The sequence below is a fragment of the Ambystoma mexicanum genome, chromosome 6q (genome assembly GCF_040938575.1).
Source record: "Ambystoma mexicanum isolate Mex_15411 chromosome 6q, UKY_AmexF1_1, whole genome shotgun sequence".
Lineage (NCBI taxonomy): Eukaryota > Metazoa > Chordata > Amphibia > Caudata > Ambystomatidae > Ambystoma > Ambystoma mexicanum.
This window is the reverse complement of record NC_090937.1, coordinates 384797856-384825329: the sequence shown is the minus strand read 5'-3', so window position 1 is coordinate 384825329 and position 27474 is coordinate 384797856. Positions and strand designations below refer to the sequence as shown.

Sequence of the window (27474 nt, the reverse complement as noted above, 5' to 3'; positions counted from 1 at the left end):
CCTGCGCCGCATCTAGATGGGAGTGTGGGGGCCAGCGGGTGCCACACTCGGACGGAACTGTGAATGTTGGCATGGTAAAGGTCAGGTAACCCACTAACCAATATAAGCTCAAACTCTGCATACTTATCAAAGCTCAGACAACCATCTCTCGCACAACAAGCCGCACGCACTTCACAACACTGCAACAACACATAAGCCGGAACAACAGCACACGCGGACCCACTCTGATCCGATACCCGCACCAAAGCTCAGCACCCGGTGTATACTGAGTTGAAGCTGCCACAGAACACCACTCCTCTCACTATCCTACTCCCTTCTTCACCTTACTAACCCATCCCACCTTTATTGGTTACAGATCCGCCTGAGCGCCTGGGGACCAATTCCATTGGTGACAGTGCGCGGTACAAATACCTTTAACATTTAACATTTAACATTCTTGTTTGAAGGGTTCTTGTAAAAGCCTTTCACATCATGTACTTGGTTAAAGTTTTCCTACCAAATGTGATAAGTCCTAAATGTAATTGTTTCTAGTTAATAAGGAGATTATGTTTAAAATTTCATGAAAGATAATGGAAAGAGAGCACATGGGGAAGGGAATTGTGTTATTTCAGCGTGTCCCATGCGGTTAGCGAAAGTAGGGGGATTAGATTTCCTTATACAGGGTTAGCCAGTGGGATTTTGAGGGATGACTTTGTGACAAAATATGTGTCATTATGTACATTGTTTCAAAGTGTAAAAAAGATGCAATGTTGTTGAGCACTTAAAGGAACCCTTCGTTTTCAGGTTCAAGAGGCTAACTAAATCCATCTACCTGTTAGTTTTTTGCCTTGAATTTTGGAGTCACATTCTTGCATAAGTGTAACCCCCTCTGCAACAGAGAAATATCATTCAACAAATGGGAAAAAGCATTATGAACTATGACAATTCCAAGGGTCTTTACTTACATGATTTCCAGAGACTGGCTTTTACTAAGGCCAGGGAAAACAGGACATGCAGAAAACACCAATTTAAAATGGGATTCTTTGTTTAAAAATGCAAAAAGGCCTGAATGGATGAGAAAGATTATTTAACTACTTAAATAATAGAGCGTGTATTCCAAGAAATAAACTGAGACAAGAAGATTGATATAAATCATGCTGTGATGTTATAAGAGGTTTCCATTCTTTCAGAGGCCATACTAGGCACAGAATGTGCTTATGATTTCTAATGAAATAGGTTACTGGCTTTCAAATGGAACACAACTAAAAAATGATAAGTGGACCACATCCTGCAATGCATTTTATTTAAATCATGTGAAATAATGTTGAATGTAAAAAAGTATACAAATATAAATGAAGAACAGAAAGAACTGTTTGTTCTATTGATTTAAATAACACTGTAATCCATTTTAAATGTATTCACCTCAGAGTAAGCCAGCATCCACCCACAGAGTGGCTAAAAGGATATTTTAACAAAATAAGGCTTGACACTCAAGTTCAGGCTTCTATGCTCATGAACAAATACAGGAATGCATTAACTGCGAAGTTCAAAAGAAGAGTCATACATCAAAAATGACAGTGTGACCTTTAAGTGGTGATAATCCGAGCTATCTGCTCAAATAAGTACAAAAGAAGAGATGTCACATCAATCACTCCAAACCCTTCATTATAATATGTATACTTGAGCCATGAGATTATAGTCACGAGATGTATTCACAGTAAATATTATGCATGTTGTGGCTTTTATTAATCACTTATGCTGGAACACCAAGGACACCGGGTGGAAATAAATGGCATTTCAGTTGGGTGCATTTCCCATAATATTAAGTTAAAAAAAAACTCATGTCTTGCTATTAACATAAAGGGTGAAACTGAAAATAATGTATATTTTTTTATTGTTATTGAAAAATGGTAGGAACCTGAACCCAATTGTCTTTTTTTAGATTAAAAACTCCTCTTTAAATTGACTCCAAATTCGCAATTTCCCACAATTATTGGAATGAATACAATTATGAAAATGAATAACTTCTTAAAGAATTATTCCACCAAATTGTGCCAGATGTGGAATCATGAATATTGAAGCATAGATCTCAATAATTGTGTTTTGTTAAGTTACCACATTCCTGTAAAAAAATGATACGGTAAAAACGAATTTGATGCCAACAGCCTGAAGAGAAGGATGTCCCCAGAATGTTTCTAATCACAAGTTCTGAATTCATAAGCATTCAATGAAGATTGAGAGGTGTTAAAACGGAGAGTCTGATTAGGAAGCCAGCCAATACTAGAATGTAAACCAATGGAAAATGTGCAGCATTAGAAGGACAGGGCTTGGATATTTTAATTATTAAAAAGGCTGCACACAGAGAAAAGAAAATAATGAACATATCGGAGTTGGATATGACTATGGATTGAGAAGAGATATCAACTGGAGAACTTGGATTCAAAAGAGGCTGCAGAAAGGATGAGCTCTATTCTAGGGAATGGAGCAATCTTTTTGGGAACTGGTCCAGAGAAGTTTGGGGAAGTTGCTGATTGAGAGATGATGAACTGAGAGGGTCCTGGCTGATTTAAAAAATGGAAAACAAGATCTAAAGTAAGTTAATTAATCCCCAATGTAAATCCTGATTGCCTCTTAGTCCTGCATATGATAATTTCCAGGATTGGGTGGCCTCAGAATAAAAAGGGGAGTCTAGTTTTAAAAGGGACAGGGAATAAGCATAAGGTAACATGCACTGTGTTCTTGATTGCAATTAAATGCAAAGTGAGAAATCAGTGTAAAACGACAGCGCTTTTGTGCAATTTAAGTACAGTTGTATTCATGTAAAATTAAGCCAAATTAAAATAGAATTGGTGTGCACCTACTGGCCCCAATGATTGGTTCAGGCTATGAAGCAGTAATGAAGTTTTGTAACCTGATAGAAAATTATTAATAACCTGCTGCCAGTAGGAGACATTGCCATATATGAATATCAAAGGAATCAGGAGGTGAGATCACCATACAGCTAAAGAGTTTTGGAAAAATGTATTTAATCTCAAAACAATTTTTTCACACACACTGTTTTAGGTATTTACATTAGTTTTGATAAGCACGAAAGTGACACAGACAGGTTTGCTATTCTAACAATGGGGGGTCCCTTCCGTAACGCCTGGTAAAACCAGGCGTTACGGAAGGGACCCACTAAGGGACCTCGGAATAGGGCGCAAAGGGATTGCAGGCACCGATGTCCTTAACCCTGCCCGGTATCCCTTTGCGCCCACCTCGTAATGAGGCCAATTGTGTACATTTTGAATGACGAAAATCACTTCCTCAATACAAAACTTTGCAGATATTAATGCGAGTTATTTTATGAAGATTGGAAATTACACACACACGTTAGGAAGCCCCTGCACCACATGTATGTGAGAAGTTGTGAAATGTGTAGCAATTTTCTAATTCTGTAAATGCTGGATGTCATTGGGCAAAGCAAAAATTAATTTTGATGCATTTTCAAATCTGACTTTGTACATAGTATTGAGATGCTTTTATGAAGTCAAGGATTTTGAGAGATATGTACTGACAAGCCGCAAAAGTAGAATGTCTAGTATTATTCAGAACTTAATATCTACATAGAATTGATTAGGGAAATTAGTGTTTTTGTGTAAAAAAACAGTGAGATTAATTCAGGCATGTTAATTTAGTTTTTGTAGACAAGCTGTCTGTGATTGAGTATTAGTGTGGTGACTCAATTGGCATAAAGCTGGAGACCACTTTATCGGAATCTGATTTTAATGGGAATTTGAATAAATTCAAGTTTTCACAACATTGCCTTTTTCTTGCCCCGAATTGTTGGTAAACCTGCATAGGTAGGGGGCATGAGATTAGCCATGTCCACCAAACGCAAACACAATAAATTAATCAAACTATATCTCACGGGTGGTAGTAGTAAAAGGAAACAGGGATGGAATTACCACTATTTTACCACCCTGACAAATTATGAATATTGTGGGAAATTGGAAGAAATACATATTTCCTCCAGAAAAATCGAGGAATGATTGCCAGTGACATTTTCTCCAGAGGTAATGTGTTCATTGCCATTGCATTCCTATGGTATTCCATCATGGGGAATAACAACCACTTTGGATTTATAGAATTTACCTCCAGTTAATTTCACCATTGGCACCCATGAGTAAATAATTGAAGCTGCTATGGGTGTTTTAAAAAAAATATTCAAATTTAAATGCACTTAGAGTCAAACATCCAGTCATGAGGGGAAACTCAAAAAAGATAGCAACCATGGAAACAAGGAAACAGGCGTATATAAAGTAGACCCTTTTCTCTTTCCAAAGCAGCCATTCTTCGAGATGAAGAGTGAGCCCCTCTGAGGCAACACTGCATCCCTGTCTCTGCTCCCCAACTAGGTATAACCATCCCTTGGAATTGAAATACAGTGCTATCCGACTTCACACAAGTCCTTCTGCATGACATCACACAGACCTGGAAATCTCATAAATCCTTTACATTTGGCTCAGACATCTGCAATTGAAGAATCATGCCCACTGATGACCAACCTTATCAACCTCTCCCTCAGTCCTGTTCTAGTGTCTCCTGCATTCATACGCACAGTCATTGGACCTAGTATCAGGAAGCCCAGGGCAACCTATATCCATCCTCCCCTGTTTTGTCAAAACATTGAAAAAAAGCAACTCTCTCCCTTCTTCTCCCTACTCCACAGCCTGAGGAGTGATTACTAGTGCTGGTTTCACTCCTCAGAGGCACCAACGCCGCTCTTATGGACATCTCTGAAGAACCAGTGAGGTGCAGTTCTATCTTAAGGAGGATATGGTAATTTCAGGGTCTTTCTCAAGTAGATGATATCATTCCATAGAAACAGAACACACTGTGTGTGTGTGTGGTGGTAAGTGCTTAATTTGTCCAAAAAAACTATGAAGTGCCAGGACCCAAATGTTTTCTAGCACTACTGTGACACAAGGTGGCAGGCAACTGCAATCACTTTTGGAACCACTAATGGCTGCTTCCCACCAAGTCAACATACTTGGTCTTAAAGCAGAACGTGTAGGAGCTCTTCGAGGTTTGTGGATGCAATAAGCCACATGTGTGATTTACAAATACCAATCAACATAACATAGAAGCATAACACACTAGTGTTGTCTTAAAATGAGACAAAGGTTTAAGTACTTCTTTAAACACAATCTTTGTTACCATTTTGCTCTGATTCTATAGGTGTCAAATGAAAATGATTGACTGTCTAGCCACAGAAAATACAGCAAACATTCTTTCTTCTATTAGTCAATTGATGGACAAATGCAGTAAAAATCATTACTGAACTGATGAACTTTACTGTCAAACACAGCAGCAATTTCTGCTTTTGTAGGTTGGCACTGATAATAGATGGCCCACCCCTCGGCACTGGCCTTTCCCCCATGTTTGTGCTGCAGATTGTTCTGCTGTTGTCAACCCACCATGCTGTGGCACTGCTGCCCGTTATTCCAGTAGAGGAGCTGCACCAGTAGCATGCAGGCTGCATGGAGCAGTATGTGGGCATGGCCAGCACAAGCACCGAGTATTATCAACTTCCAACTCATTGAAATTCGTGAAAATGGGTAACTAGCACAGCTGCGCCTGGGCGGGATATCAAAGAGGTGTGGCTAGTGCACGTTGTGGTTGCTTATTGTGTGACTACTACTGACTGACTACTAAAATAATACAGTTGCCAAAACACCACATCTTAATCCTCCTTCCTGGCCCAACCCTACCACCAGGTTTCCTTGTACTATTCCCTAGGGCTCAACCATGTCATGTATACTGTACAACATATATGCGCACCCCTGTATCCCGTAGCTTCAACCACTGCTGAATTGATTCCCACAAAGTTGCTGGACATTCAGACACACCTCCAACTACAAGAATGGGATGGATGTAGTCAAGAAGTGTCAGAATGCTTTCTAAAACATCCAGGTTTGAATGGACGTTAACCACCTTTCCCTTAACAGATCTGAGATGGAGTCCTGCCGAGTGATCCAGTGGCCCATGCCCATTACCATTCACTTGGCAGCCCAGAAGGGTTCAGTCTTCCTCTGCTCCCATCAAACCTAATCAAGTGAACAGAAGGCTTGAGAGTCCAGGAAAATCAACAGAAGACATTCGAAGATGGAAGAACAGAGGTCCAATGCAGATTTCGGGATCAGTACTTTCTCCAGATGGACGGAAAGTAGGAGTGGTTCAGTCTGCAGAGCATGGGTAGTAATTGGCTGTTACAAACCAACTATTGACATTGTAGAGAATGGATGCTGAATAGGAACTGTTTTAATGCAAATTTTCAGTGCTCCTGCTGGGCCTTGATCCATCGGAAATTGTCAATTTATCAGATAGTCCAGCCAGTCCGAGACCACGGCTTTATATGTGATGTGACACCGCTTGAAAATTGATCTAGAGAGAACTGGGAAGCAAGGAAGATAAATTAGTGTGGCAGTAATTTGCATACACCTGCTTACACCAGAAACAAGCAGTGTCATGAAAAATAGTCCTGAGAGTGCCACAGTGGGAGTAGAAAGACCCATGAAGGTTCCCTTCTGCCGGCCAGGCAACAAAGAACTGATGCCGGGGGGTGGTTCGAAAGTCTGCAGGAGGAATAAAAGAATTAATTTAGCAAGGTAAAGAGAGACGAAAAAGAGGCGTGAGGAATGTGATTCAAAGTGCACATGGGAATCAAGAATAAAACGAAGAGGTTTAAAAACAGAGGCCCCCAGGATTAGGATCGGTGGAACATCTGTGTGTGCCATGATATTTGGATTCGATTGCTCCTAAGAGGGTTGCCCACTTTGTTGGCAAATATCACTGAAGGCCAGAGGATGACTATTCCAGCAACAAGACTTGCTCTAATACTAATGACGAAGAAACATTATCTCATGTTCCTGCGATGGGCCTCCTACCTTCCCAGAAACATGATTCTCTACTTCGTATTGGCTTAGACAGGGTACTTATCTGTAAGCCAGGCATGGGGTCGGGGAATCATTGCAAATGTTACATTCATTCCGAAAAAGGTGGCAGGCGCTCCTCTCCAGAAAGAACATGGCATGATAACCTGTTCTGCTGCAAACTCTCATGTCAGAACAGGTTATCATGCCATGTTCTTTCTGTAGAGGAGCGCCTGCTACCTTTTTTGAAATGTTACATTAATACAAATGTTTAAACCCAGGTGAGATTTGTTGGGTGACAGGTTACTTAATTGCAGCATTACATGACAAAAGTCCAGGTAATAGAATTTGGGGTATAGAATGCCTTTCCATGGTGTATGTTAGGCAGAACAAAGCGTGGTTTGATATTTTTTTGGTGTATGTTCCGAATTTCACTGTATGTTATATTAAATTGTTTTTTTTATATCGCGCTTCAAACCCAGAGGTTTCCTAGTCCGGAGGGATTGAACCTGTGTTACTCCACGCCCTCTTGCTTCCAAGGCGAGCGAGTTGCCTCTGAGCTATCCTCCCGGTGAAAGAGAGTATTGCTATTTTTGCGACAGCATATTTTGAGAAAACGAAGGAACGAATGAAAGAAGGAGCGAACGAAAGCACGAGCAGAGAACATTGCCAGCTTCCCAGTGTCGCAGAACAGAATACAGCAGAAGTTGGTCAACGAAAGAATGCATGAATAAAACATGAGAACGAAGGATAATAACAGTGCAGTTCATAGTAGTGAGTGCGAGCAAGCAGTGCCATATATAGGGAGAGAATGGGAAGGAGGAGAAACGTTGAACGAAAAAAGATCTTTCTTCTGTTTTGATGCATTATCTGTAATGTGTAGATCGCTTGGAGCGGATGCGAAAGAAAAGCGATCCGGTTCCCTCCTGCTGCGGGCGCCTCTTTGTTTATTTCTGGTTAATGAACATCCTGTTATCATTGGCCTTGTGTTGCCTTGTGTTGCTAGGGTGCCTGTCAACAGACCGGGCCTTGCATCAAGCAGCAGATGTTCTAGCAAAAGAATGCCTCGTCACTAGCACTGTGCAGAGTTCATGAGTCTCTTGTATGCAGTGAGTAGGGAATGTTTAGTCTTTGATCCTACTGCTTTGTGTGCGGCCCTTCACTCACCCTCAGTGCACTACACAGAATGCCTGTCCATAACACAGCACGTCCGCCCATTGCACAGCATGCCTGTCCAGAACACAGCACGCCTACCCATAACACAGCAGGCCTGTCCATAACACAGCAGGCCTGCCCATAGTGTAGCAGGCCTGCCCATAACACAGCATGTCTACCCATTGCACAGAATGCTTGGCGACACCACAGCATGACTGCCAACACCACAGCATGCCTGCCCACAACACAGCATGCCTGTCCAAACTACGCCTGCTCATGAAACACCATGCATTCTCATAAAACAGCATGCCTGCCCATAGCACAGCATGCCTGCCTACACCACAGCATGTCGGCCCAAACCACAGAATGCCTGTCCAAACCACGCCTGCTCATAACACAGCATGCATGCTCATAAAACAGCATGCCTGCCCACAACACAGCATGTGTGCCCATAACCCAGAATATCTGCTCATAAAACATAATGCCTGCCCATAGCACTACATGCTTTTCCATAACACAGCATTCAGGTCTGTAACACAGCATGCCTGCCCATAACACAGCCAACCTGCCCATTAAACAGTAGACCTGTCCATAGCACAGTGGACCTGGAGGTCTGTTAAGACGAGGTAACAGTGTCTGAGATGGATGGGATGCAGATCTTACTCATACATCAATAATCAGACTGACTCAGGAAGTTTGGCAAAAACAAGACTGTTTTAATTACATTTGTTAAAACAGGGAGTACAATAGACATCAATGGACGCCGCACAGTATTCTCTCTCAAGAGTTCTCAAACATTTCATGAAAAAGCACAGCTTTATACTAAAAATTCATCATGTCATGATGTGATGTCATGCTACTTGGCAAAATAAGAAAACCTACAGGGGTTTGTGATAGGCTTAAAGAGAACATCTTAGTATACTTTCTATAAGGGCAGGGATCTTGATTGGGTCTCTAAAGTCAGGTGAACAACTAAGCCCACCCCAAGAGCAAGTCATCTTCCGTGTCTATTGGCTTCTCAAACTAAAGGGCTCCTTGCTACGTGGCCCTCGATAATTGGTTGCCACGCTTGTACCCTTGTGGAATATTCCACTCGCTAGCAGCACGCAAGCTGGTACCCCAGGTGCTAGGGGGTTGGCCTGGCCATGCTTCCCTACCCCATTAGCCCACATCCATCATCACTTCTCAGGGACGTCATTTCACCAAAATGCCAGGGGTAGCGCAAGTGATATACGACCCTTGACCTCTCATGACATCAAAGGAAGTGATGTCATTTGGCCTCACGCCAAAGTGATATCACGGGAAGTGATTGAACATGACCTTTCACCCCTTTGCAAAACAGGAAGTGGTATCACATAGCATTGTTCCTAAGTACAGTACGAAAAATATGGTTTAGATATCACTATAATGTGATATACATTTCACACAAGAATGGATCGCCATATGTATCGTTAAGATCAGTGTGTATAGGCCCATATTATCAAACTACAGTGAATGCAAGCAGACTCCCATGGCCAAATGATAATGATGTTTTATTATATAGCATTTACGCTTAAGCGCTTTATATAGAATACATACAATATCACCCAACCTGTGTCGGTACTCATTTATCGACCTCAGAAGGATGAAAGGCTGAGTTGCGGTATTTAAGAACAGACTACATCAGTGACTCACCCCCTGAAGTGTGCCTGAAATAAACCTTTAATGAGTCTAGCAATTATTGTATAGAATTCCAGAAAGACACATTATTTGGTATTCCTATTCTTTCTTATTTAGGGTCACTGCTGAAAGTGTTAGACTTGTGGAACCACTGTTCTTTTTTGTCTTTTTTTTATTTTTTTATAAGAGGCCTGAACAAGAACACCAGCCACTCCAGAAGCAAAAAAGAACCACATGGTGCTGGCCACAGCCCAGGAGCTTGCAATTTTTTTTCAGATTTTTCTTTTAGGTGTAGCAAGGGAGACCACAGTGATAGCAAGGGAGACCTCAGCGGTCGCAGTTGCGACCCCTGGTGACCCCTAAATTACATCCCTGTCACTCCTGCTGTCTGTCAGTCAATTAGTCTTTGAACTCAGCCTTGCAAAGGCTCACTGTGCCGGCGAAAATAAAAGGGGCTGAAGGCATGGCCTTATCTTCTGGTCTCAGTGTAGCTTGCCCCAAAGTCTATTTTCATCTGACCATGTGACTCGAACCCACGTTTTGAGCTCCTTCATTGTATTTAATACTATTAAATGAAGAAAACCTGGCACTTCTAGTGTTTTTCCATTACACCTCAAACTAGAGCTCATCTTGCTTCTCACATTTATTGTATCTTCTCAAGTAGATAACCAGGCTCTTGGCGGCCCTGACTCTTGACAATGGGCCAGGCAAGCCTTCTTAAATCTTCCTTTGCCGTCAACTGTTTTATTCTGCTGCGCCACACTTTCAGCCCTTTCATTCACGCGGTCCAATTTTGCTAAAATGCGTCGTAGAACATTCAGATTCTATAAAAAACACAAAGATCCATAAAAGTACACCAAAAATGTACATTAATGAAATTGTTTGAAAAATAGAAGATCTCTAAACATTTTTTACTTCAACACAAAGCAGAAAGTGAAAACGTAAAATGCACAAAACTACGGCAGATTTATAAATAAAGCCGTTCAGAAACCAAAATGGCGGATAGTATTCGTACGTAGCGTGAAAGAATGCCATCGGACATACAGACACATAATCACGTGACCGGAGCTCTGAACTACAACAAGGAACATCTATACGGATCGGCGAACAGCGGAGGCAACAGCGAATTCAGAAAAGGAATGCAAAAGGTAAAATCAATGTTCGTTTTCCAGCACCAATGTTTTTTTAACCAATTCATATGAGTTAACTCAGAATTTATGCTAAAAAAGAATCGGTCTCAATACACTGCGCTCTCTGTATCTAGGCAACTGAGACAAGATTCCGGCTTAGACCAAGGCTGCTTCGGATAAACTGAGCAAACATTTCATGTTGCGAATACAAAGAGATACAAGGTACCTTTTAACTTCAACAAAATTAAAAAATTGTTGCTAACAACAACGCTCTAAAATTAAACACGTAGTTTTGTTGTACTATCACGCTATTGTGCAAAACAGTATACAGAGTTTTTTCCCGCCCTTCTCTTGTAAAAAGAAATGCTCAGACAGTTATAAAATTAACATGCTACCAGTTAGAAATGTGAGAGCATTTTCATGAATAACAACTGCTAAAAAACCTCAATGTGGGTTTCTTTTCCAGAAGCAACTTACCCATTCAAACAATTCTGTGACTATCAACAGAATAGAACTGAAACAAGAAATGTTGTGACTTCTAAATTAAATTAAATAAGAAATACGAATTCTCAAAGTGGAAATGTGACCATTAACAGAATCCAGGAAGAACAAAAGAACTCTTAAAGTGGAACTGTGATTAATAAGAGAACCTAAATAAGGAAAATTTTCACATCAATTCAAATCAGATTTCAGTGACTATTAACAGAATCCAAGGCAAAAAAAGGAACCTCCTGAAGAACCGTCAGACACACAGACGGGGAAACATGTGTCGAGGAACCAAACTAAGAAGAATATGGAATTAGATACCATTGGACAAAATTATTGCAAGACAAACATTGCAACAAATAGATAACGTAAATGCTAAATAAAGGCGGCATTTCAAAAATACAGAATTTGTTTTTTGTTTTCATTACTTTCGCACCCTGGTCAGCCTGAGGGTATCTGTATTTTGAATTAGAGCTGCCATTTCAATGTACTATCATCTCTAATACCACTGGGCGCCAGTAGCTGCTTAAAGGCTGACAAATAGTTTTTAGACTTTAGCAGTACAATGCGGCAAAGTTAGACCACAGCAACAAAAATAAAATAAAATCATCTTCCCATTAACAAAAATGTTGAAGTATTTTGCAAACCGGGACAAAGAAGCAGAATTACTGTTTTCTAGCCAGACGGACAAAACAGCAAAAAGCAATGGGAACAACACCAAGTCACTTAGACAATTGTTTATTGAACAAGAAAGACTTTTGAAAAAGAGATGTCAAGATGGTGGGATATTAAGACTTCAGAAAAATATTTACAAGTAGGAAGAATTCCAACAGGACTTAGAATATGTGTCTTCCCTTCTTTTGAAGAAGATGACATAGACATCTGAAAAGATTGGGAGGAATTACTTACGAATACATCCAGAGAAATGATTCTCAAACTAATTATAAATGCAAAAAAAGGGCATGACAAATTACTTAAGGAAATTGCAATAAACAAAGAACAAATTGAAACTCTTAACATTCCGGAAAAAACATTTAAAAATTACGAAATTTTGGACAAAATTATAGATCAACATATGGAAGCAACTAAATTGAAAAAGCAACGTCAATTTATAAGAGATGAAATGGATTATACATTTAAGATGGTTTATACATTCCAGAAACCAGCAGTCAAATCATTGCCAAGACCTTTTACAAATAAACCCAAAAAAGCAACACCACAACAGACACCGCCAACAACAGATACAGATTCCGTTAGTGACACGGACTTGGACCAAATTCAATCAATAGCAGAAAAAAATAACTTTGGATACTCAAGAAATCCCACCGTCTACTACTTTTTCAGAAGAATACCAACAATACAAAAATATGAGAAGTTATCCAAGTTGGGCCAAGATACCCAACACACAACTAAATACAGGTGGAGGGGCCCAAGGGGACGCAGATCGTATGTACAAAAGCAATCGAAAAGACAACATAGAGGGAGTGCAAACAAGGTCGCAAAACCAGCAGCTACAGAGGAAAACCTAACTGTGAATTTGACAAAGATCTCTCACCAGAACTAGTTCAAGCACTTAATAAGGGACTTTCATTTTGTCCCTCAAACAACTGGGATTATTTTGACACAAATACAGATCTTTTCCGTTTTTGCAGGAAATTGAAACTAAAACTACATTTTCTCAACTGTACAAATTCCAATCAAAAATGGCCAACACAACCAATATCGAAAACTATCAGTGGACCATGTTTTATAAACTGTGGAGCTTCTTAATCTACCAGAATCAGAAGATATCCATACAGTACAATCTTTTTCAGAAGAACTGAACATAATCCTTGGATTATCAGCCAACACGCATTTGAAACCCCAATCCACATTCACCCCACAACTACAGGAAGGCAATGTGGTAGATACCTTCTATAAAGCAGTACAAAAAGATCTGAGACAAGTTTATCTGAAAAAACAACAACCTAAAATACGGTATAATCTAACCATGGCAGAAAAAGTGGCAATAAAAAATCTCAAAAGCAATCCAGACATAACGGTGAAAATGGCAGATAAAGGTGGAAATATAGTTCTACTAAGAACATCAGATTACATAACAATAACAAACCAACACTTGGGAAATACACAATGCTATACAAAACTAACCACTAACTCTACTTTCAAACTTAAGGAAGATTGGCAAATGATGAGTGAATATTGGAACAGCATTGGATTATTAACAGATGAAGAATACCAGTACATGAATATCTCTCACCCCATCATGCCCACAATTTACTTTATGCCCAAGATACATAAAGCATTTGAAGGACTACAACAATGTAGAACCATAATCAACAGCATTGGGTCTCTAACAGAGCAGATTTCAGAGTATATTGATTACCAATTACACCATTAGCAGCAGGACTCACTTCATATATAAAAGACACCAAACATATAATACAACAATTTCAAAATATAGAGTGGGAATCTAACTTCTGGCTTGGCTAGTAACTCTAGACGTATCAAGTCTTTATACTACCATCCTCCATGAAAAGGGCTTGCTCACTACTGAATATTTCTTAAAAACAAGATCCATATCATACTTAGACCAAAACCAGATGTTCCTAGAGATGGTAGATTTTACACTTCGCAACAACATCTTTTCTTTCAACCAGGAAATATTCAAACAAATTCAAGGAACAGCGATGGGGGCAAAATACACCCCCCATATGCCAACCTCTATATGGGGCATTTTGAAGCAGAACATGCATGGATTCACCCATTTTTCAGCAAAACCAACCAAGTAACATATTGGGGCAGGCATATCGACGATATTATCATGATATGGAATGGAAAAGAAAATGAGCTTAAAGAGTACCACCAATACCTGAACTCCAATGGTTATAACCTTAAACTAACAATTCAATATAGCAAAGCAACATTAACTTCTTGGATCTAAAACTATATATAGAAGACAATACAATCCATACCACACTTTTCATCAAAGAAACAGCAGTCAATAGCATATTACATGCTACAAGTAACCACCCTCATCATACTACCAAAAATATACCATAAGGAGAACTACTTAGGATCAAACGAAACTGCACAAAAACTCAAGACTTCGAATACCACGCAAAGGAAAGAATTAGAAAATTTCTCAATAGAGGTTACAATCATAACCTTCTAACAAAAAGCTATATTAAAACAAATCAAAGAACAAGAAATTACCTTATAATGAACAAACCCAAGGGATCTTCGACAAATGAAAAAATAAGATTCATTACAACATACAACAGCAACAACAAAATATTTACTAACATTCTCAGAAAGAATTGGAATATATTACAAACAGACAACGATCTGGATTCCTTACTAGATTCACAACCAAGTATAACCTTTCGAAGAGCTAAAAATCTTAAAAACATACTGAGCCCATCTCATTTAATCAACAAAAGTACAACAAACACTATACCAGAATCTATGTGGCTCAGACCACCATTAGAAGGGAACTACAAATGTGGATCCTGCCACCAATGCAAATTTTCGGACAATGCAAGAACTACAATCAAACTTCCCAATGGACAAACTAAGAAAACTCAACAGTTTATAAATTGCAATAGCAAATATGTAATTTATGCAATCCAATGCATCTGTACAAAAATATACATTGGGAGCACCATACGCACTTTGAAAACTAGAATTGGAGAACACATAAGATCCATTTCAAACAAAGTACCACAAACACATTTGGCCCATCATTACCAAATTAATCACCCACAAAATGACATCGGAAAACTAAGATTTTTTGGAATTGAGAAAATAATACCTCCACCAAGAGGAGGCAATTTAGAGAAAATTCTGAGAAAAAGAGAAGCTTTTTGGATTTGCTATTTGGATACTTTCCACACCGGACTGAATAAAGATCAGGAGATGTACCATTTCCTATAAAAAGAAACTCCCGGAATATTATCATTGGGCATGCCTACCATTAGGACAAGTAACAAAATCACAGAATACCAAAAAACACAATGGTCTGGAAATAGAAAGGAGTAGAAACAAGAAAGTAACCTTAGTTACAAAAAAGGAAAATAAAACCACAGTACAAACAGATTTAACAACTAATCGAAACACAATTGAGAATTATTTTTTTTTTAAAACAAAGATCCATAAAAGTACACCAAAAATGTACATTAATGCAATTGTCTGAAAAATAGAAGATCTCTAAAAATGTTTTACTTCAACACAAAGCAGAAAGTAAAAACGTAAAATGCACAAAACTATGGCAGATTTATAAAAAAATCTGTTCCCAAACCATAATGGCGGATAGTATTCGTACGTAGCGTGAAAGAACACCATCGGACACACAGACACATAATCACGTGAGCGGAGCTCTGAACTACAACAAGGAACATCGATACGGATCGGCGAACAGCAGAGGCAACAGCAAACTCAGAAAAGGAATGCAAAAGTTAAAAACAATGTTCGTTTTCTAGCACCAGCGTTTTTTTTAACCAATTCATGTGAGTTAACTCAGAATTTATGCTAAAAAAGAATCAGTCTCAATACACTGCGCTCTCTGTATCTAGGCAACTGAGACAAGATTCGGGCTTAGACCAAGGCTGCTTCGAATGAACTGAGCAAACATTTCCTGTTGCGAATACAAAGAGATACAAGGTACCTTTTAACTTCAACAAAATTAAAAAATTGTTGCTAACAACAACGCTCTAAAATTAAACACGTAGTTGTGTTGTACTATCAAGCTATTGTGCAAAACAGTATACAGAGTTTTTTCCCGCCCTTCTCTTGTAAAAAGAAATGCTCAGACAGTTATAAAATTAACATGCTACCAGCTAAAAATGTGAGAGCATTTTCATGAATAACAACTGCTAAAAAACCTCAATGTGGGTTTCTTTTCCAGAAGCAACTTACCCATTCAAACAATTATGTGACTATCAACAGAATAGAACTGAAACAAGAAATGTTGTGACTTCTAAATTAAATTAAATAAGAAATACGAATTCTCATAGTGGAACTGTGACCATTAACATAATCCAGGAAGAACAAAAGAACTCTTAAAGTGGAACTGTGATTAATAACAGAACCTAACTAAGGACATTTTACACATCAATTCAAATCAGATTTCTGTGACTATTAACAGAATCCAAGGCAAAAAAGGAACCTCCTGAAGAACCGTCAGACACACAGACGGGGAAACACGTGTCAAGGAACTGAGGAACCAAACTAAGAAGAACGTGGAATTAGATACCATCGGACAAAATTATTGCAAGACAAACACTGCAACAAATAGATAAAGTAAATGCTAAATAAAGGCGCCATTTCAAAAATACAGATTTTGTTTTTTGTTCAGATTCTATACACACACATATATATATTGGCGGCACCGCCTGCAGTCTATTCACTACATACAGCCAGCCTTATGATTACTTTGTCTACTTGCGTTACTGCATCTGTACATTTGTGAAATAGCTTTGCATTTTCTCACAAAATCTTGCTTAATTTGCCATTTCGCCTTCAGATTCTATAAGGTCTATATACTTTCTGCATCAGTATCTCTTCTGGGTGCATCATTTCTGCTTCATGTGACGTCACCAGTCTCCACTTTCGCTCATTTTCACACTTCTTCTGGAACTTCCTTTTGAAGACCGTCATTTCTTCGGGGAAGCATCATATAGGGCTTCCTCAATGGATACCTTGTTTCAAGGACTCTTCTCGGTATAGGTATCATCACTGGCTTTGCACGTGTCGCAATTTCCGGCTGCAAACATATAGGCAGAATGGAGGCGGTACTTCCAGTAGTGGTACTTGGCTCCTCCTCTACACTCCCCCCTCTGGTTGATTTATCGGCCACTCTCCAATCTGTCTTCACATCTAGACATCCTCGTCTGAAGAAGTGCTTCTTTGGAGTCCCTGGGCCTCATTACAGGTCGGGCGGTCCGGAAATAACAGTGGCGGTAAACCCGCTGCCACTGTTAATTCCGGACCGCCCGATCCCGACTCCTGCAGGCAGGAGGTGATGTTCCCACCAGGTCTGACCTGGTGGGTTTAACACCGACCACCTGCAGGCGGACGTGGAAACACCAGCACCATCACAAGATGGTGCCAGTGTTTCCACTTCCCCATTCCCATTGAGTCCTATGGGACTCAATGGGAATGGGGATTTACCGAATTCCTCCTCCGGAATTCCCGGGACACCAGGGTCGTAATGCCCTGGTATTTCCGGGAGTCATGGAGGCGGAATCGTAATACGAGTCCGGTGGTAACCAGGCGTTTTTACCGCCTCGGTTACCGCCGGACTCGTAATGGGGCCCCATATCTTTATTACTCCTTTCAGACATCCTGCTGATTTCACATGTTCATCAACACTCCAGGTCATAAGACTGCACTGTCCATTCGGGCTGCAGTAGATCTATCTTCCCACATACTTCTTGAGGTTTCTCAGATACAGGAATTTTGTTCCCTCAGGTGCATGAATACTGGCCTTTAAATAGTGTCTGATTTCTTCATCTGTCAGCTCTTTGGGTCCAAACCCTGGCTCGACATCAATCATGATCTTCATTCCTGTTGCTTTCTTTGCTGTCTTCTTGCATTGTGCAATTAATATTCTGATCACACAGAATCCAAACATGATCATCACCAACAACCCTCCAAGAAGCTTGAAGATATTTGCCATCCACTGTGGAACATATGAGAAGATTGAGGCAAACCAGCTGTCATCAGCAATGTCTTCTACTTCATCTTCCATTTTGACATGTAAATTTGTACATTTGTAAGCATCGTTATGGCCTCTGTTAAGGTCTCATTTTCATCATTGTGAGAAGGTATGAATATGCAACATGATTCTCCATATGGATCTACCCAAAGAGAAACTCAGTGAGGAATGAATCAGGGAACTGCTCTCTTTTCCAGTCATCATTTATGAAATCAAGGTCTGTCATTTTTCAGCACATGAGCACTTTCTAAAGTCCAATTAAAAAGATTCCTGTGGCTCTAGAACATTGATTTTTGCACTCCTGCTAAAATATCTATAAAGAGTGTCTGGGGTGATCCACAATCCAAATGCACATTTGCATTTATTTAATCAGCAATTTTAGCAACCTTCTTCCGCGTCATCGATCGAGTCTGCATGTGCTGAACTTCTTCTTCTTGTGTTGCTTCCAAATCAACAGGTGGGGCTGTATAGGTCTCACCAGCATATGGCTTCATGTCACCCAAGTGAATCCAGGCACGCCTTTCTTAGACTTTTACTGCTGAGAGAGTGATATTTTCAACGATAAATGGTCCACTACATGGGGCTCATGCCACTTCCTTGTGTAGTTGCGCACTAAAACGGGTTCTCCAATAAACAACTTGGGTACAGATAGTAGTTTTTCACATCCGGTTGCTGAATGGTCTTCATCTGTGTCCTGAGACCTACACACCTTACACTTGAGTTGAAATGACAGAGATACTAGCGTTCATACATGTCAAATATGTACATTACTAATTTCCTAACAATTCTGCAGTCATCTGGGCATCACTTCTACTCCTCGATGGAGGGGACAGGGGCATTCTCATTCTCCTTCCTGTCACTAACTCATGGCGTGTGAGGTGGTGGTCCAACCCAGGCATATTCCTTAATGCTGATCTGTTTGAATTCTTCATTAACAAAATGAGGCCCATTGTTGGATCTCAGCACCTCACATACTCTGCATCCAGGAAAGACTTTTCAGACTAAAAACTTGGCATCAAAAGTGGCATCAGGGTGTGAAAATGGACCAACTTCAATCCATCCCCAAAAAGGGCACACCACCACCATCATATACAAATATCCACTATATACTTGCAGCATATCAACATAGACGATATGTAAATGCTGAAAGGGACTGTTCAGTCGAGTAATCACTTCTCTAATTGTTTGCAGTGTGTGCCCAGTGATAAACTTTTGACATACGATGCAATTTACTACATAAAAGGCAACGGGCCTCATTACACGGACGGCGGTAAGGGTTAACGGTCACCGTTAATGGCAACGGTGAACGTTAACCCTTACCGCCGTACTACGAGGTCCCTTTGCGGGTTGGAGGATTTAACGCCTGCTTCTTGCAGACGTTAAAATCCAACCCGCTAAGGGACCTCGGAGCTAATTACGGCACCGCAAAATTGCAGTGGCGTAATTAGCGCCTTTCCCATTTCCATAGAGCCCTATGGGGCAGAAATGGGAATGGGGAAGGGCAATGGCGGAAAGGGGATTTACCGCCCCTCCAACCTTGGAATGGGGCGGTAAATCCCCTTTCCGCCAAGGCGGTGCCGGTATTTTACCGGCATGAGCCATGGCGCTAATAGCGCCATGGCTCACCGCCTACCGTGTAATGAGGCCCAACGTGTTCTAACAGGTACAGTACAAACCAGTCCCCTGCAATAGCTGCTGCGAGGCTTTCCCTAGTTACATGCACAGGGTAGTACAGCGTTCAAGCGCTACCCTTAATAAGGCTACAGGCATCGCCGGTTTGCCAGTACTTTCCTGTCACCACAATGCTTCAGAGGGGGATAAAGAACAACCCCTCTGTTTCCATAATTCTTTCTCTTCCTGTGGGTCACTGTCTTGAACTTCCATCAACTGTGTTCTAGACAAATGATTAAACCCTTCATTTACAATCATAATCATGACCACATTTCCTTTTACATCTGGAGTAACAAAACTAGAGATATCTGGGAAATATGCAACCCTTTTGGCCTCTTGATCTGCGGCTTTGTACACGCAAGAGATAAAGTCAGTTCTCTTAGCATGCGTTGCGCATTTAACTATTGCAATGGCTACTGGGAGATGTAGTGCCTTAATAAGCCTGTTCAATAATGCTACATGCTGCACTGGAGTGCCATCCGCTTGGAGGTAGTTCCTCCTTTTCCAACGTGCTAGCCCTGTGTGCATGGTTGACATCACGCAGGCAGTGTCACTGTACTGTGTTACTTCCTTCCCTGCGTGTTTCAAGAGCGTGACAATAAGCGCCACCAATTCTGCAGCTTGTGCCGAAATCTGAGACAGTAGTCTTGCACTTGCTACCACTTCAAATTCCCCCTTAGCTCTGTGCCTTACCACAGCTGAACCTGAATGCCTTTCCCCATCAGTTTGATACATTTTTGAAGATCTGTCAATGATGATAACCTCCCCCCCTGCTTGAGCATTCTCCTTCACCCTTGGGATCGCGTCATAGAACTCCTCATAGTTGGAGCAATCATGCACTTGCTCATCCTCTGTCACAGGCTCGGCTACAACCATGGCATGTTTCATTATTTTACACCTGACTTATTTGATCGCTGGATTCGATATAACTACCTCATATGCAGAAGCCACTCAAATGTCAGTGTACCCTTAGGTTTCTCCAAAACAGCAAACAAAGCATGCTCAACAAATAATGTCATGCAACACCCCATCACAATGCTTGTAGATTTCTCAATGGCGAATGTGGCTGCTGCCAGCGATTGCTCGCAAGGAAAGTGTCCTCTCATAACTGGATCTAGAATCCCACTATAATATGCCAGAGGTTTGTACCCTAGTTTAGCCCTCTGTGAAAGCACGGCTGTCATAACTGTCCCATTCAAAGGCAAAAATAAATAAAACTCCTCAGAATAATTTGTAATTCGTAAAACTGGAGCTGTACAAATTGCTTTTTTCAATTCCTCAAACCCTCCCTTCATTTCCTCAGTCCATTATATATTTTCCTTGGCCACTTGTGCTTTCTTCAAAGCCTGCAAATGAGGTCTCTTGTATGAACTATAATCAGATACCCATGCTCTAACATAGTTACACAATCCCAAAAACTGCTGTATTTGCTTTATCATGTGTGGTTTTGGTGTCTTCATAATCACCTAAGCTCTTTCAGGTGTGACTTTCTTTCCTTCATGTGAGATTAACTGCCCTATGTACAACACCTCCTCCTGGTAATATTGCAACTTCTCTTTGTCTACTTTATATCCCGTGTCTGCTATGATAGTCATCAACTAAATTGAATCTTCCCTACACTTCTTTTTTCATGCTAGAAACTACAATGTCATCAACGTATTGCAGCAGAACATTTTGCAAATCAATATTGCTTATGTCCATCTGCAGGACCCTATTAAAGATCGATGGAGACTCACAGTACCCTTGGGGCAAAAGAGTGCTCTTTAGCTTAGTCTGATGAAACATAAATGATGTAAGGTCTTGGGAGTCGTTATGCAAGGGGATTGAGAAAAACACATTTTTCAAGTCAATCACGTGAAATATCGTGCCTCTGTGTGGATACTACATAAAATCTTTGCAGGATTCGGAACTAAAGGAAACTCTGCCTCTACAATCTGGTTAATTGGTCTTATATCCCGAATTAATCTCCACGACTTCCCCTTTCGATTTCTTCACAGGAAACAGAGCAGTATTACACAGTGACTCTGAAGTCACCAAGATACTCTGTTCCATCATGGATGATATAGGGCCTCATTACGAACCAGGCGGTAAGGGATTACCGGTACCGTTAAGGGCACTGGTGCTGGTAATCCCTTACCGCCCTATTCCGAGGTCCCTTTGCAGGTCCTCCGTTAACGCCTGGTTTTACCAGGTGTTAAGGACAGGACCCGCAAAGGGACTTTGGAGGTAATAACAGTACCGCTATGGGGGCAAAAATGGGAATGGGGAAGGGCCATGGTGAATGGGGAATTACCGCCCCCGTCAACCTTGGAATGGGGCGGTAATTGCTCCATTCACAATGGCGGAATCGGTAAGGTTCCGGCGGCAACCATGGCACTAATAGCGCCATGGTTACCGCCTGGGTCGTAATGAGGCCCATAGTCTTAAAAATACCCTCATCCGCCTCTCGAGACATCGGGTACTATCTTACTCGAGGTAAAATTGCTCCTCGTTTCAGCTGGATCATAATTTCTCACCCCCCCCCCCAATAGGCCTATGTCATAGAGGACTGTATCCATAAAGAGGTTGCCACTTTTTCCAAATCCTCATAAATAACTGCTTGGCGCAGCTGTACTATCACCATTCACTATGGAATTTCCCTTCTCTCTATTCTGATCCAATATGTAATACTCATCTCGAGTACTACTTCCTCATTTGATGGATCATCTCTAAACATATCTTCGCCTGTGACGTCAGTCAACCTATACCCTTCCCCAATGGCAATTACTGTTCTCCATGGCCTGCCCTCATCATCGGTTCCTTTGAGCATGGCCAATTCCCCTCGCACTATAGCTGCATGTAACTCTAGGGGAATTGTCTGTCCCCCTCTTCATCCATAGGTACCTATGCCCTGAACAAGAACTCATCAGGTATCATCATAATCTTTCCAACTAGGCCAGGCAGCCATGTCAACAAAATGCGTACCTCATAAAGAAAGACTTGTGGCTCTAATGGCATTCCTCGCAGAGCCAGTTGTCCTGTAAACGTCATTATAAATTTGCCTACATTTAGAAAATGTATCCCTGGAGTGGAACACACCATGCCTTCATCAGTAAAGGAAATTGTCATATTTAACTTTGTCATTAAATCTTGGCCCAAAATATTAACCAGTGTCTGCCTTGAGCACAATTATGTCACAGACATGTCACACTCTCCTATAGAGACTGGTAATTCATTTCTAAAAGGAACTCTACTTGTAGCCCCAGAGAAGCCCTGAGCATTCATGGCATTTCCCGATAACGGATATTTTCCCTCTTGTATACATGATGGTGTTACCTCGGTGCCTACTAAAAAAAGAAAAAGATTTGCCTCCGATGGTAACATCAACCCTTGGTCTCTCTTGGGGGATCAATGTCACTGATAGTACTGAACACATCAAGTCACCCTGTAAGCTGTCCTATTGTGGGTACATGCTTATCCCATACCTGTAAAAGGACTTCCTCGCACAACAGTGACACCCCCTACTCCAGGTGTCAATAACTGTCCCGTGTTTGCACTCTGTTGTATCTGCATGGGCGCATGCTGTGACTGCCCTTGCGGTGAATTCAATGGTGCTTGCTGTGGTTACAGTGCCTGCTGCATTTGTGGCGCTTGTGCTTGGTACACTGTCTGATCTTGGGCAAACCCATCCCTATTTTGTGACCGATATGCTGGAGGATAAACTGCCCCCCTCTTGAGAATTGCCCATTCTGTACATCGCTTTAGCTTCCAGATGTTCGCATGATGTGCCCTATCATGCCACATGTCCAACATATAGGAGGAGTTCTTGTGGCTAGCCCCCCCCTTGATTAAAACCTCCTTGCACATTTTGGTTATCATTCTGCATATTCTGAAACCCACCCTGATTATTCTGGAAACCGCCTCTTCCTCCGGAACCCATTCCTCTGCCCCGCGGCGTGAACCCATTCCCTCCTTGATCTGTTTGGCATTGACTATTTGCCTGTTATGTACCCACCACTTGCTGCGTTCCCAGCCCTTCTCTGCTTGTCAGTACCGCCCCTTCTATGGCGTACTTTGACAATTTCTTCTAACTAACTCAGCCTCCTCAAGTTTCCTAACATGTTCCTTCTTCTTATTTTACTCTTGTAGCAGTAGGCTGCGATGCGCGATAGTCAACTGTACCTCTGCCAATGGCTTTGCTTCCATTCCCACTAACTTCTTGAGCTGCCTCTGTACCTGCTCCAGTAATCCCTGACACACAATGTGGTAAAAAACTGAATTTGATTTCCCCCACGGTTCCCTTATTTCTAAAGTCCACCGTTCCTGAATACCTGGAATGTAAGCAAGCAGATCTTCGTCATCCTTCATTTTACATGCCATAATTGCACACATATATCACATATCAGGATACTTTAGCTTGAGTGCTCTCCAAACATCTGTTCAGCAATTATTAAATGGTGCTCCTTCATGAGCTGTGTTCTGTTCTGTGACACTTGAATTACCTGCTCTCGTCCAAATGTCATCCGCCCTTTCCCCAAGAATAGCTGCTAGGAGACCTTTAATGACTCCTATGGCTAGAGTATTTCCTCCTGTCATTTTTTCTAGCTCATAAATCCATTTTCCCGTGCCGGCCGTTAAACTTGGGAGTTTACATCTTAAATTATCCTTGTCCATTTGAGGCCAGAGGATATACTGTGGCCTGGCCCCTCCTTTCTCCAATAAGGGAAACTGCATGTACCCAAATTCGCAATCAGCTCCCATCATCTGTGTAGAGACTGGAGGGAGGTATCTGTACTCCTGCTCTCTATTTGGGAGAGTTGAGGCATAGAACACCCCAGCCAAGATTCTCTATTTGTTAAACATGGACGCGCAATCAAGGATTAAGTGCTCTGGATGTGATACAGGCTGGTTCTAAATAAAGTGGCAGTTAATAAAGTGTAGTCCCCAAGGACCCACAAAGAAATGTCCACACACTATGTTAGTGAAAACACGGTTCTTTATATAAATAAGGCTTTGATTATGTACACATGCAATAACACACTTTATGCTCAAGTTAATCTAAAATGGTGAATATATACAGTTTCTATGTAATACCACAATTACTCTTTGATTCCATTAAAATGCATGAACTGTACTCAGTTCAAAGGTCATCCAAATCAGTTAATAAAGTGAACCAACAATAGACATAGGAGGAAAGCAGGTTGGTGAAAACAATAGGCAGAACACTGGGTGTTACGCTCACCTGATTCCCACGGGGGCGTCGATCTGGACTGGCCCGCTGTTGCTTCCACCAGAGTAACACGTAGAGCCGAGATGACAGACTGGACAGAGCCACTTAGCTTCGTTTGTTGGACTCGTACGAATATCTTTCTGCAATGGAGAAGGGGAATTAACCTCCCGTAATCTGAGCGTTAACCCGCCTTCCCACTCCCCTTGTCTGCCCACAGAACACTCCTGAAGTCCCCTCTTAATCTCACCTGATGATTTGGAAAGATGAGCTCTCCATCCTGCGTCGAGCGCAGGGGCGCGTAGACGACCAGTTACTTCACTGGCGTGGAGGAATTGGCAAGTTCCAGTATTGACTCTAAAGTCCAATCGTTTGTAAGAGTTCAAAAGTCTGATCTTCACTCTGCCAGATTCCTTGCAGGTTGCAGATTTAAACCACTAGAAGAGTTCCAAGTGGCAATTGGTAAGATCCTGGTAAGTCTATTGTGGTTCTCCCCTTTGGGGCCGGGGTACAGCGATGATGCAGAATTACTGCGCCGACCCGAAATGAGGTGAGTACCCCCCTGTGGTAAATCAGGTAAGTCTTTGGGGTTAGGTTGTATTGTCCTTGTTTTCCCCTTAGGGGCCGGGGTGCGGCGGTGATGTAGAATTGACTGCGCCGACCCGAGATGAGGTGAGTACCCCCCTGTGGTAATCAGGTAAGTCTTTGGGGGTAGGTTGTATTGTCCTTGTTTTCCCCTTAGGGGCCGGGGTGCGGCGGTGATGCAGGATTGACTGTGCCGACCCGAGATGAGGTGAGTACCCCCCTGTGGTAATCAGGTAAGTCTTTGGGGGTGGTTTGTATTGCCCTTGCTCACCTATTTGTTCTTGTCTCCCCCAGGTGTTGAAGAATGGCCTGGAGATGCTGGGTTCGCGATGGAGTAAAGGAATGCAGCCCCGGATGGTGAGTTCAGCGCAGCGCTGCGAGGCACTGTGAAGGCTTCTCTCTTCCAGATCGATGATGTGCTGGATCAAGGATTCAGGTAAGGGTGTTGTTCTGATCTCTTCTCCTTCTCCTTTTCTTGTTCCAGGGCTGAAGCAGGCGTGGCTGAAGACTGGAGCTGCTGAAGAAACGGTGAGCGTTACGCTGCAGCACGCAGAATAACGCGAAGCACGTGTGGCTGTCCGGGTGTGGCTTAAATAGCCTTGGAAGAAGTTCCAGGTAAGTATTCTTCCACAGCCCCACCCGAGAGGAAAGGAGTCCCTGAGGTAAAATAGTCCCTCTAAGCCTCATTTGGCTTGTGGCTTCGTGCAGCATGGTCTGCATCAGGTAGGTATGCAGCATGGTCTGCATCAGGTAAGTTTTCTGTAATGAGCCTGGCGCCCATGGCACCAGGACTGACTTTATTCTTATGAGCGTGGCGCCATAGGCGCCAGGACTGTAGCCAAATAGCCCCTAACTGGGGTTTTTGGGCATGCTTCAAGTGGCATGATGCCTGCTTCCGGGGTTGCTGGGCCTGATCTGGCTTTCCGGGGGCAGGCATCGTGACAGCACTCCCCCTCAAGGCCCCTCCTAAAGCTGTTCTCCCTCTCGGCCTAGGTTTGTCTGGAAATTCTTGGTGGAACCTTTTCACTAATTGAGGTGTATGCACATGGTCACTAGGCTCCCAAAATCTTTCTTGTGGACCATAACCTTTCCAATCAATGAGATAGAAGAGTTTTGATCTCACCCTTTTAGAGTCCAAGATATTCTTGACTTCGAATTCAGGTTCTCCGTCTATGAGGATAGGTACAGGTGGGGTGGTTAGCCTAGTTCCTGGTTGCACAGGCTTCAAAAGAGACACGTGAAAAACAGGATGAACACGCATATGACCAGGCAGGTCCAACTTGACGGCCACTGGGTTAATTATAGCCTTAATAGAATAAGGTCCCAAATACCTGGGGTTAAAAGTCCGTGTTCCCTTGAGTGGTAAGTACTTGGTGGCTAACCATACTTGGTTCCCTACTTGGTATTGTGGTGCTTCACTCCTGTGTTGATCAGCATCCTTCTTGTATTTATCCTTATCCTTTTGTAAATGTGCAGTCGCCTCTTTAAAGGCTTGTGTGATAACAGCGTGGAGATGGTCCACCGCGGGCATCTCTAAATGCTGGGGAGAATCTAAATCTGAGGTTCGAGGATGGTGACCGTATATGGTAAAAAAAAGGGCTTTGTTTAGTTCCTGAGTGTACAGAATTATTGTATGCATACTCAGCGATCCAAAGAATTTCTTTCCAATCCCCCTCAGATTGATGTAGCATACAACGTAGGTATTGCTCAAGAGTCTGGTTGGTTCTCTCTGTTTGACCGTCGGTCTGGGGATGGTGGCTGGTTGAAAGCCTAACATCAATTTGTGCCAGCTGGCAGCACTTCCTCCAAAAATGTGAAATACATTGACTTCCCCGGTCCCAAATTAACACGGAAGGAAAGCCATGTAGGCGGATAACATTTTCAAGGAACTCCTTGGCCAGGATTGAAGCTGAAGGTATTCCTTTTAAAGGAATGAAATGGGCCATTTTAGAAAAAAGATCTACAATAACTGGA

The 27474-nt window shown here is 41.8% G+C and overlaps 1 long non-coding RNA gene across 1 annotated transcript in view; it reads right to left on the bottom strand.

The window, feature by feature from the left end:
- Positions 1–1265: 1265 nt before the first annotated feature.
- Positions 1266–27474, bottom strand: part of LOC138516058 (uncharacterized) — a 159063-nt gene continuing 132854 nt past the window's right edge. Inside the window, exon 2 of the long non-coding RNA XR_011282215.1 lies at positions 1266–6415. This is a non-coding gene — a long non-coding RNA (uncharacterized lncRNA). The remainder of the gene's footprint in view (positions 6416–27474) is intronic.